Consider the following 12820-nt stretch of genomic DNA (forward strand, 5'->3'; position numbering starts at 1 on the left):
TTCAAAGGCATGAAAATCAATTATATCACACCTGGCATGTTGAATAGATTTTGTTTTAGCTTGATCCAATTCTTAAATTAGTGGGTGAAAAGACAACACATGAGCCATTGAGGGTCCTCAGAACCTGACCTAATCAGAAGCAACATCTGATACGAAGAAGGGGATGAGATGACACATTCTGATGATCCAATGAAGTGAACAGCTGGCAATGTGTATGTGGTTGTTTGTTCAAAATCTTGATTGTAATCAGGCAGCTGTTGCATTGCCTCTGCCCTGTTCTAGAAAAAAAAGTTCACCTTCAATGCAACTTGAACAGTATAATGGGATTGGACAGAATGGCAAGAATCTCAAAATTGTTGCTTTGTACTTTCATTAACTGATTAACTGATATTGTGTGTGTGTGTGTGTGTGTGTGTGTGTGTGTGTGTGTGTGTGTGTGTGTGTGTGTGTGTGTGTGTGTGTGTGTGTGTGTGTGTGTGTGTGTGTGTGTGTGTGTGTGTGTGTGGGTGGATGTGTGTGTGTGTGTGTGTGTGTGAGAGCGTGAGTGTGTGTGTGTGTGTGTGTGTGTGTGTGTGTGTGTGTGTGTGTGTGTGTGTGTGTGTGTGTGTGTGTGTGTGTGTGTGTGTGTGTGTGTGTGTGTGTGTGTGTGTGTGTGTGTGCGTGCGTGCGTGCGTACGTGCGTGCGTGCGTGCGTGCGTGCATTTGCGTGTGCATGTGTGCGTGCATTCGTGTGTGCGTGCGTGCATGTCTGAGGCTGGGCTGGGTGCTTGCATGCTAATGTGCCTTAGGTGTGTGTCTCCTTATGAGCACTATAATTTCAGCGGGGCATCATAACTGATTCTTACCGTACAGTGTCAAGGATAAAACGTTCCCTGTTTCTCAATATTGCAGAAATAAAATATGACCTAGTTCACGTCTTTGGGTAAAAACCCTAGAGACTTCTGACCAAAAGAAGAAGAAAGAAAACCTTTTAAGTGATAGCTTCAAATAACCACCGTAGCATCAAACTGCAGCTCTCGATTGTTCTACTAGCTCAAAGACCACAGCAGTACTACCGGTCTGCAGTAATCAGGCTTTGGTTTACCTATCAGCAAGTCCTATATCGATGGTGGTGTAGACACCATTGTCACATTCTAGAGCCCTATTCATTCATACTCTCGTAGGGCTTAAGTATCAGGACTGCTGAATGAAAGCAATAATAATTAACCCACAAGAGGCTGTGGGCCGTGGATTTTATAACAGCTAATGGGCATTGTTAGTAGAGTGCCTAAAACCACCTTAGCTGTTCCAAAATGCATGGAAGGTACCGAGCGTACCAACCGGTGCACATTACAATATCTGCCTTGTTATTGTTATTTCTAAAACCTTTCACACACGCAGGACAAAAAAGAGCGCTCGTTTTACCTTGCCATATAAGAAAAGAAAATAGATGTACATGTGTCCCTAGGTCTTCATTTATATTACTATATATTGTAAGTATTTTACAATGGGAGTCAGCCAAACAGAATTAAGCAATGGCACCATTCATTTTAGAAAATTCAACATACACTGACTTACTATACTGATTGCATCATGCGTTGTGAGCTTGTAGATCTGCTATTTTCGGTAATTGTCATACAAAGATGTATAGGTCTTAATTGGTTAGGAAAATGCATATTAACCCTGCATATTAGTATAATCAGAATCCTTGACATCTCAGATAATCAAACATTAAAGTTGGTTATATGTGACCAAAGATGATCGTGAGTAGTGACAGGCAGCACACCTGCCCATGAGAGCAGAGAGGTATAAAATAAGATGTTTCTGCACCCTACAGGTGAGCCAGCTCAACAGTAAAATGTTTCATCACATTACATACTCAGTACTCATACTGCAGTCAATGCTCAATCACTTTTATTGGTAAACAAAACTCAGGCAGCATACAGTACTAACGTTAACCACTTTGACCCTCTAGTATTAGTAAACTGGACCTGAGTTTGCTCTGTACTTGGACTGCTTTTTTCCATACACCAAATCTCTTCGCCTCAAAATAGCCAATCTACAAGCTCACAATGCGACGCGTTGTGATCTTGCAGATCTGCTGTTTTTCGTTAATGTTCTAAAGTGTTTAAAAAGCAGGCGCTTTTTTGTAAAGCTCAGTGGACCCAAAGCTGTCAGTCAGTGATGTATGGCTGCTATTTATGTTATATGTGTCTGACAGGGTGGCTCAGTGGTTGGTTTATTGCCTTGGAGTGAGTGTGTGTGCGTGTGTGTGAGAGGCAGGTCGTTAGCAATAGCATGGCTTGGTAATGACCCCATTAGGCTGCCAGTGGACCACGGGTCACAAATGATTGGCAGCCCAGACTGTTGATGCTCAGTTACCATGGAAACCATGGTACTAGCCACTATCTTGTGGTGGACTCTGCGGGTCATGACCTGGTGTGAGGCAACATATATCACGTGTGTGAGTGTGAGTGTGTCTGTCTGTCTGTCTGTCTGTCTGTCTGTCTGTCTGTCTGTCTGTCTGTCTGTCTGTCTGTCTGTGTCTGTCTGTCTATGTGAGTGTGTGTGGTTTTAGTGATGCGTCTGAAATCTTTTTGTGTGGCAGACTGCATCTCTCAGAGCAGATGAGAAATGAGCTGAGACACTTTGTTGATGATGACATTTTTCTCTGGGAGGGAGTATAACTGTGTGTGTGCGTGTGCGTGTGCGTGTGCACACGCGCGTGTGTAAAACAGAAGGAGTGGGACTTTAGATGTGAGTGTATATGCTGTCTGAGAATTTAATAAGGGATTCAGAATATATCAGTTGAAGGTAATTTCCAGTGTGTCTTTCAACATACTGTATAGTCTCCGTCTGCTTCTTTCTCTCTGGCTGTTTTTGATATTTGTCATTTTGTAGCCTATTTCGGTCAAAGCTCGCCGTATCATCAAGGACAATCACCACCCCAGCCCCAATCTGTTCACACAATGCCAGGCAAGCCCTACCGCAGTATCAAGAGCCAAAACACCAGTACAACAGTTTCCACCCGGCTACAATCAGACTGTTGAGCAAGGCCTGAACACAGCCTGTCACCAACGAACGAACGAACGAACGAACGAGGAGTAGAGACAACGTGGGAGGCTGGGTGGATGGGAGACATTTAGGAGAATGGAGAAGAAAGAATTGAACAGCAAAGATGGTGTCTTTATAGAAGTGGATTCAGGGACGGATTATGGACAAGATGAAAGAGGAATGTGTGTTTGGTGTGTGTACTTAGGTACAGTAGAGTTACAATAGGTTAAGGTTATAGGGTTAAGGTATTTGTTGATGGTTGGGTTTAGAGGCATATGGCTGTAGGTAATTGAAATTGGAGCTACATGACTGTATAAATAATCGGGTTGAAAGTGTGCGTGCGTGCGTGCGCGGTGAAAGTACTCCTTCACTGACTGATGTGAAACTGACTGATTCATTTCCGAAAATTATAAGCATTTCACTTATGGTCAGCGGATTTCTAAATAAAGTCAACTGTGACAAATGATATGTTGAGATTTTTTTGATGAATAAGAAGTGTTCTGGAATTGAAAAGAAAAAGTAGTGTTGAGCTTGCAAGGAATATGTTGGCCAATAATATGATTTATTGTTCACAGAATTGGCAGTGATTTGCTATGCCAATTGTACCCAATGGAGAATTATCCTACTTCTTTTTCTACTACTGTAGCTCACAGCCCACATCAGCCTCTCTAAGTCCATTAATACTTGTTTTCATGAGCTTTATTGAAACAAATGGATGACCGTTTACATTTACACGCAGGTTTGTCACAGCTCATTCTACTTTTACTGTACATGTAAATTTACTTTAACCCATTAAGACCTGAGGCCGATTTTTCAAATGCCTTCTAAATCAGTATTCTCAAACCTTTTTGTGTATTAAGCCCAGGCAAAGTTTGCCTAAGTTAAAATCTCCAAATAGTAAGGGTTTATGAAATATGAGAGAGAGAGAGAGAGAGAGAGAGAGAGAGAGAGAGAGAGAGAGAGAGAGAGAGAGAGAGAGAGAGAGAGAGAGAGAGAGAGAGAGAGAGAGAGAGAGAGAGAGAGAGAGAGAGAGAGAGAGAGAGAGAGAGAGAGAGAGAGAGAGAGAGAGAGAGAGAGAGAGAGAGCAAAACCTTATTAATATAAGATCAGCAGCACTACACTGCAACATCACGTAAAGTAACATCATGCCGTCATCATACAGGTATCTTGCTCATCTTAGTTGGTTCATACTATTGTGTACAGCACTTTTCACGCCTAAATGGGGCTAGACTTTGACACATTAAGCCCAAATAGACCAATGGGTGCATTACACTGGCATGATACAGAGCGAGAGAGAGAGAGAGAGAGAGGTTATTTGGGGGAGTTCAGGAAAGCTGTACACATTGCCTGCCAGCAATCAATACTCTCTTCTACATACGCATCTGTTACTCTCTGTGTCTCACACGCTTACGCATACATACACAACCTTTAAACAACAGAGAGTATCTTGACAGGGTGCAGTCTTCAATCTGTTTTTACACACTATGGCTTCAGCTGAGCAGTCGAGGGGTGTCGCATGTCGGATATGTCACTGAATCACAGGGCAAAACAACCTGACTGAGGCCCGATGTGTCTGTCAGTGTGTGTCTGTCTGTGCGCCGATGAGTGTACCACGCACACTCCTTTGCAGTAGCTACAGAGATTGAATTGAGTCCCCTGTCGTTTCAAGGTGAGTCTCATTTTTCACCTGTCAATTGACTGCAAACGTGCGTTAGGGAGGGAGAGAGAGAGAACGAGAGAGAGATTTACTTTATTGCACTGTAATCAAACAGCTTTTCTCTTCCTTGCCCACTCACATTTGGAACAGCAAGATTCTGCAGTTTATTGGCCCCTGGTGGGAGGGCACGCAATGCACCCTGGGAATTGTAGTGGGTCAAGCTTATCTCCATTATTGGCTTTACTGTGGAAGTGGATCTGGTATGTTTGTTGTGGCCTGACCATAATTATGTGCATGCAATGCTTGCTGCTTTCGAAATACAAATATGTTTTCTCTTTTTATTTTACTTTATTAGCGTATAGTTTCAGCCATTTATGAGGGTCAATGTGATCTAAATGGCTGATTCTTAGACAGCAAAATGCTAATTTAGGATGTACGGGAGACTGCTGTCTCATTGAACCGACTAGGAAAACTTCCTGACCATTTGGGTGGCATGTTGAGTGGCACTGCATTATGACCAGCCCCGTTTGTTGTCCGTTTTTAATTGGATGCACAGCATTTTTCCAGGGACAATGCTTTTTAATCAGCCTTTTTGTCAGTGAGCCAGAAGCCATTAGGGCCAGTTTTCATTGCAACAAAAGGCAACCGTCAGTACCATGCACTCACGATGGTGCAAATGTAGCTTGTGACCTTTTTCTCATTAATTCTTCTCTGATTCTTAAGTGTCCTACAAGTATCCACTTGAGTGAAACAGAGATTGACCTGTGAGGCTAGTATCTACTGTTCTGACAACATGCTGAAGAAAAACCTCACCTCTGACATTAAAGGAATATTTCACCCAAAATATGAAGATTCTGTCAATATCTGCTCAGAATTTTCATTTTTGGGTGAACTGTTCCTTTAACCTGACCTACTGTACATGTAATCCAATAGAGACGCAGGAAAAGGGTAATTCAGTCCACCGTTAACGGTTCCTCAGTACTTTGAGATGTGTTAGGGGGTTGAAAAAGATGTGGGCTTTTCTGCTGCTTAGCTTCATTTATTTACCCCTCTACTTCCAGCAGCCATAGCTGGGCTTCATGAATCCTAGCTGAAGGTAGATGTGTCCTGGTCTTAGGAAGAGTTCCCCCAAGGCTACTCTGGTTCTACACTGATAGAGCACCACCATTTTAGCCTGCAGAATGAATCCTTGCCCCTAGACACCTCTCTGTGTCTGTGTACAGGCATGTGAAAGTGTGGCTCTGTCTGTCCAATAATGTTGCATGTGAATGGTGTGTGTGTGTGTGTGTGTGTGTGTGTGTGTGTGTGTGTGTGTGTGTGTGTGTGTGTGTGTGTGTGTGTGTGTGTGTGTGTGTGTGTGTCTGTGTGTCTGTGTGTCTGTTCGTGCCTGTGTGTGACCGTGCCCAACACACCTGTATGCATCATGTGTGTGTGTGTGTGTGTGTGTGTGTGTGTGTGTGTGTGTGTGTGTGTGTGTGTGTGTGTGTGTGTGTGTGTGTGTGTGTGTGTGTGTGTGTGTGTGCGCGCGCGCGTGTATGCGTGCGTGCGTGTGCGTGTGCATGCATGCATGTGTGTAGTTTTGAATGCAATTTTTGTGTTGTGGGATTAGATATGCAGAAGTGGGACAAGGAGAGAAATGTGGGGTAAATTACTCGATTCATTAGTTTTGTAGGGTGAACTAGCCTCAAGTTTTCTGCCTTATTTTTGATGCACCACAGCCACACAAAAAGAACCTGAGAAATAATGGTCTTCTTTGTGGTCTACGGGCCCCTAAACAACAACAAGACGCAACAGCATTTGGCAAGGGATCTATAAAGCCATTGCTATACTGCAATATCCTGATTGTTAGGAGTGTTACACTCTCAGAGTTCAATTAATTTATGTGTGTGCTAGCTAGTCAATACCTCGAATTATTTTCTAGTACAGCATTTCTCTCAATAACGTCTGGTACATTGGATCCCGACACTAGGTTACTTGCTTCTTAATGCCATGAATTCAGTTAATGTCACCTACTACTGCTGAAATATCAAGCTGTGAGTCTGCTGTGTGGATGTTGCACAAAGCCCCATTCCACTAAAGTGAGTCCAGGGATTTTATCGGTAGACCTGCGTTAACGTGGTGATTATTTCCTAGTCTTGCATCACAAGCCAAAATACCTTGTGAGAAACTGTGTTCACGGTAACAACACGTTTGCTGTTTTCATGCTGGCTTGTGCGTCAGACGAACACACCAGAGAGAGAATGGAGAGTTGAATATTTATGAGATCTTTACAACTGAACATGAGTTAATGAGATGCAGATGAAGGAAGTGAGGAAGTGGGGTGGGTGTAAGAATAGCTGATTTTATAAGGTGGAGGGTCAGGAGAAATGATCAACACAAACACGCAAACAAACAGGTGAACGCAAATCAGCACACCTTAGCATAGCTAATGGAGTGAATCCACACACTGGAATCCACACATTATTCGCTCAACTCTTTATCTTTCCTTTCTCTGTCTCCTTATCCCCTTTTATCTTTGAGTCTGACTGTATTTTAGCCTCTTCTTCCTCTCCTTTCATCATCCTCTTACCACCCTTCTCCTCTTTCTCATATGATGTATGATTCATTTGCCATTATCTCCTTTCTATTCCGCTGTTTGCTCCCTTCCCCGTCTTCTGACAACTGACTCCTCTCTCTCTTTCGCTCTCTCTCTATCTGAACTGTATCTGTGACTTGGTCCCCACGTCCCATCCTATCTCTCCATCATTTACCCCAAATCTACCTGTCCTCCTCTGATCTCTCCATTGCACTGCCCAGGCAGTCTTCTCTGCCTCTCCCTCATCCGTCTTTTCGACCCCCCCGCCCCCCTTATGTCTTCCCCCGGCCCTTGTCTGTTTCTCATCTCTCTTTCAATCTATCTGGTTAGCAAGATGGCTGTTTGTGTGTGTGTCCTCCCTCCAACACACACATACACACGCACGCGCACAAAGGTAATTCTTATTCTCGTCCGTATCCCTACAGTCTCCCTAACTGTTTGGTCATAACATTGTTGTGGTTCCCTCTAGATGCCCTCCATTCTGTGGCAAAAAACAAATAGCTTTAGTCAATGTCATAATCTAATGATTATCAAGCCTCCCTTTGGCTAAATTGCAATCTATCTTTAAACTGCTCCTTCCTCTCCCCTTCTCCCTTGATACACTGTGTGCGAGTGTGTACGCGTGTCTGTGTTTGTGTTTAGACACCTGTGTTTGTGTTTGTGTGTGTGTTGTGCGTGTTTGTACCTTGCGTTTGTTGTTGGTGTTTAGGCGCCCATACTGTATGTGTGTATTAGGGGTGGGACGATATGGGTATCTCACGATACGATATCTGTGGCGATATTAAGCCCTCGATAACAATAATATCACGATATTCGATATATTGCGATATCACGATATATTGCATGAAATTTCACCAACGATATATCACGATAGTCCTTGTATTCAATTCATAAAATAGTACCAAACAGTTCAAAATCATCATTACACAAATACAGAGTCGGAAAAACAACGTATCACAAACGAAAAAAATATATATATATTTTTTAATATCGATATTTTTTGGCAGTATATCGATTATTTATCGCGGGAGAAAGTATCGCGATATATCGCGATATCGATATATCGTCCCACCCCTAGTGTGTACGGCTGTACAGTTCACTGTCACATGCAGTATGCAAAATCTGCCTTGTTTTAAAGTAATTCAACTAGGAAGATCTCAAGTTGGGATCCATGTAGCCGTCCCCATTGACTTACATCGTGAAATTAAAGTTAAATATTTCAAACATTATGAAACTCTAGGACGGCGCAATTTGGGGCCATGTGAGTCGGGAACGATGCAAGTCGTTCCATTTATACTGGCTATGTGGCAAGACATTATGCGAAGCTCGGCCGATCATTTAAGCAGACGGGTCAAGTTGGCCAATCAAGAGACCGAACAGTCAGAGTTATGCCAGGGAAAACCACACACACACACACACACACACACACACACACACACACACACACACACACACACACACACACACACACACACACACAGAGAGAGAGAGATTCTGTGAATTATAGTATAGATAGATAGATAGAGAACACTTTTGTAGAGGTAATTCTGTTGCCTAGTGGCATTGTGCACAAGAAATGTGTTCCAGCGGTTTACCAGAATAGTTCCAGACAGACAGGAAGACAGACATACACACACACACACACACACACACACACACACACACACACACACACACACACACACACACACACACACACACACACACACACACACACACACACACACACACACACACACACACACACATACACACAACCCTGTAATAAATGGCAATGGCTTGTTTCTTACAGATCCACGGTGTAAACTTTACTGCAATTTTGTTGTAAAATCGTGCACTTACACATTGCGTGATGCCTCATTCATATAGGTTGATGCTTTTATTTGCGTTGACAAATTTACCTGGTTTTGAAAATACAATGTAATTCAAGCCGCTGTGCAGCCTTCACTTTGTGGCCTGAAAATCTAGATGTGCTGATCAGAGCACTACATCACGCCAAGCTTGGCCAATCAAATCCGGATGTCATGTTTGTGATCTCCTCTTGGCCAAACACATCCAGATGTCATGTTTGTGATGGATTGCAATGAATGCTCACATCACAGTATTTGTACAGGGTATATTGGATGCTAATTATTTGCTGACGCCTGCAGTCACAGATGTGTGTTTATAAAGTATTTTACAATGGCTTTAACAGTTACTACTTATCCAGAACTTTACATTTATGTTTTGTTCCTCTTCTCTCCTCCCTTCACTCTTATTACCATTGGCCACCTCATCCTATCAGAATCGCGAAGCCATGGCTCTAAATGTATTATTGACAAAACGGAGTGGGGGCAGTGCTGCTACACCGACATTCCAGCACGTTATGTATGATCTCACCATGTGACAGATGATATTTTCAAGTTGAGAAACGTGACGAGCTGATCTCGCAGAGAATCTGTCTTGCAGTCTCTCTCTCACTTTGAATGAGAAGGCGGAGCTGAGCTGCTCCGGTGCTCCGTGTGCACGCACTAGTATGTGCGCGCGAGTACGCCACTGTCGGAGCAAGGCAGAGACAAGACAGTAGAACACATGGCTGGTATATTTTATTAAATGACTTTTATAACGATTCTAAATATTCAGAATCAATATGTACCGTTATACATCATGTTACTATATTAAATTTGCAATTATTTTGAGAAATTTGAATTAGCCTATATTAACCAAATGGGCTATGAAGGTAAAGTGGTGGCCAGTCATACGTTTTTAAGGCTACAAAAGGCTACGAAACAAGCCATAGTGCTTTCTTGGGTTTAAAATCATCTTAACACACCTTGTATTGAACTGTATTTCCCTGTGCTTGTCTTTGCAAACTGTTAATAAAGTATTCAATCAATCAATCAATACTTTCACCATGTTATGTAACTTGTAAACCTTACTGTTGTATTGTTGTTGAGTATACTGGTGCTCCTTACATTTAGGTGGGTGCTCCTGACTTTTTAAATTGGGACCACCAGTTTTACCAAGTAAAAACGTTATTTTCGAGCACTGAAAGTGATCAACTTGTTGAGGTTTGGTACACAGCATTGCCCGGATTATTGCATGGGTGAAAGGCTCTCCCTCTCTCTCCTTCTCTCCCCCCATTAATCTCCTCTCTTGCTCTCCTCGTCCTTCCCTCTCTTCATATCTCTCGCTAATCGAGAGCTGGTCGTCACAAAGTGCTGATCAGCTGGTTGGGGTTCGGTACCCAGCATTGCTCGGGTTATTGCAGGGGCGAAATTGGCTCTCTCCCTCTCATCTTCTCTCTCTCCTTTTCCCTGTCTGTGTCTGTGTCTGTCTGTCTGTCTGTCTGTCTGTCTGTCTGTCTGTCTGTCTGTCTGTCTGTCTGTCTGTCTGTCTGTCTGTCTCAGCCCCCCTCAGAATGATTGAGTGATCGGTTTACATATTTTATCTTATAGAATTGAAGAGACTTGTTGTGTGTGCAAGGTGTTTTTCCGGTGTCCCACAGCAGACCAGTAGTACAACTGCATCTAAACTTGACACAAATATCACATATAGGGCTGACTACTGGGTAGGCTACTTTTGGCCTATTTAATTTGCATACAGTTTGTAGAATTTGCATCAATAGTAATATTTTTCAGTTAATGGCCACTAGGGGGGCATGGGGTATGGGGGCTTTCAGGTAGGACAGGGCCAAATGCCTGAAGGTCGCTTTTTTCTAGTTGGAATGTATGACTGTGCCAGCGAAAGCAAGAGACTGCTGCTTGCACGCACGCACGCACACACGCACACACGCACGCACGCACACGCGCACACAAACAGATTGGGTTTGTTCGTATCCGTTAAGCTTACTCTACCAGGGAAGGTCAATTGCCAACAAATTGTTCATCATTGTGTTTAGAATGGCTTAATGCACATGTGTGCCTCCAGTACTGTTTGCAAATGATAATGCAACCACTCCTAAAAGCATATATACAGTATATATATATATTATACGCATTTATTATCACAGTTTCAGTCATAGATGTACTTATTGTATTTGTACACACACACACACACACACACACACACACACACACACACACACACACACACACACACACACACACACACACACACACACACACACACACACACACACACACACACACAAACAAACGGTATAGAGTCAGTCAACCATTAGCATTTAGAGAGTGTTCTAAAAGTATAATCTCATGATAAAAGCTACGACGAAGGTTAGGAAGGAGGTAAACTACACAGCTTAAACACTGCATGGTTCAAAGGCTTTTAATAGCAATCTGGCACAATTGTTCAAGCACATGCTTACATGACATACGCACATGCTTACAACACAGACAAATCGCACACAACCACACACAGACGTGCACAAACACACATTGTGGTTTGGATGCTGGTGAAAGTAAATGTGACCAGTGCACGTACACATGGACACAAACACTGCATACAGACATACAGAGACTGCTTTGTATAACGAACATAAACTATATATGTGTACATGCAGAAAACTCAGAAGTTGAAAGATGCAGACTTTAATGACAGCTACAGGGTCAACACACAGTGGAAAAGACAGGATGTCTGCATCTGCATGTGTCTATGTGCGTGCACACAAGTGTTTTGGCACTTGATGATCAGTAGAGCTTATTTGGGGTATCCGTACCTTCACTATCAACCCTATTCATTCCAATCCTGCCTGGTGTGTCTGATGTAGCATTAGTTCGGCAAAAGTATAAATACAGCTGCAATGTAGACGGGAGAGATTTCCCTAGATTTGACCACTGAAGCCCTAAATACTTTGTTGTACGACAAATAGTGAAAATAGCAGATCTGCAAGCCCACAAGCTTGTAGATCTGCTATTTTCATTATAAAAAGAAATCATAATTTTGCAAAAGCTTGACATCATTTTTTTTCAAATGTCCCCAAAATTGGAACGCCATGCAGGGTTAAAGTGGTTAATATGCCGCCTTTTGCCCCGAGCAAATACTCCAGGCAGACTGTCAGTAATGTAATCACATGTACTGAACGCACACACACGCGCATGCGCGCACACACACACACACACACACACACACACACACACACACACACACACACACACACACACACACACACACACACACACACACACACGTGCGCGCAGGGCTTCTATAAAAACAGTCCATCACTGCTTGCTCAGTCACTTACCTCTACTTATCCAGAGCTTTACATTTATGTTTAGTTCCTCTTCTCTCCTCCCTTCACTCTTATTGGTTTGTGATTAGTCCTTAGTTTCTTGCTGCTTTCCTCTTCCCTTCATCATTATCTGTCTGTCCCTCCGTTCTTTCTGTTCTCTCTCTCATTCTGTTGCTGATGATGCCTGTGTGCCGCGCAGAGCCAAATGATCTCTCTCGCTCTCTCTATCTCTATCTCTCTCTCTTTCACTCTCTCGCTCTCTCACTCTCTCTCTCTCCCCTTCTCATGCTCTATCCCTCCCTCCCTTGCTGTCCCTCCCCTATCTACCTCTCCATATCTGACCATTCCTCTTCTGTTCGCGCTCTCTTCTCTCTCTCTCTCTCTC

At 43.0% G+C, this 12820-nt stretch overlaps 1 protein-coding gene across 1 annotated transcript in view; it reads left to right on the forward strand.

Annotated features, from left to right (window-relative positions):
- The window catches only part of dock2 (dedicator of cytokinesis 2), a 148639-nt gene that overhangs the window by 93058 nt on the left and 42761 nt on the right, over positions 1-12820 (forward strand). The window lies entirely within an intron of this gene.

The sequence above is a fragment of the Gymnoscopelus microlampas genome (genome assembly GCF_963454915.1).
Source record: "Gymnoscopelus microlampas genome assembly, chromosome: 18".
NCBI classification, from domain to species: domain Eukaryota; kingdom Metazoa; phylum Chordata; class Actinopteri; order Myctophiformes; family Myctophidae; genus Gymnoscopelus; species Gymnoscopelus microlampas.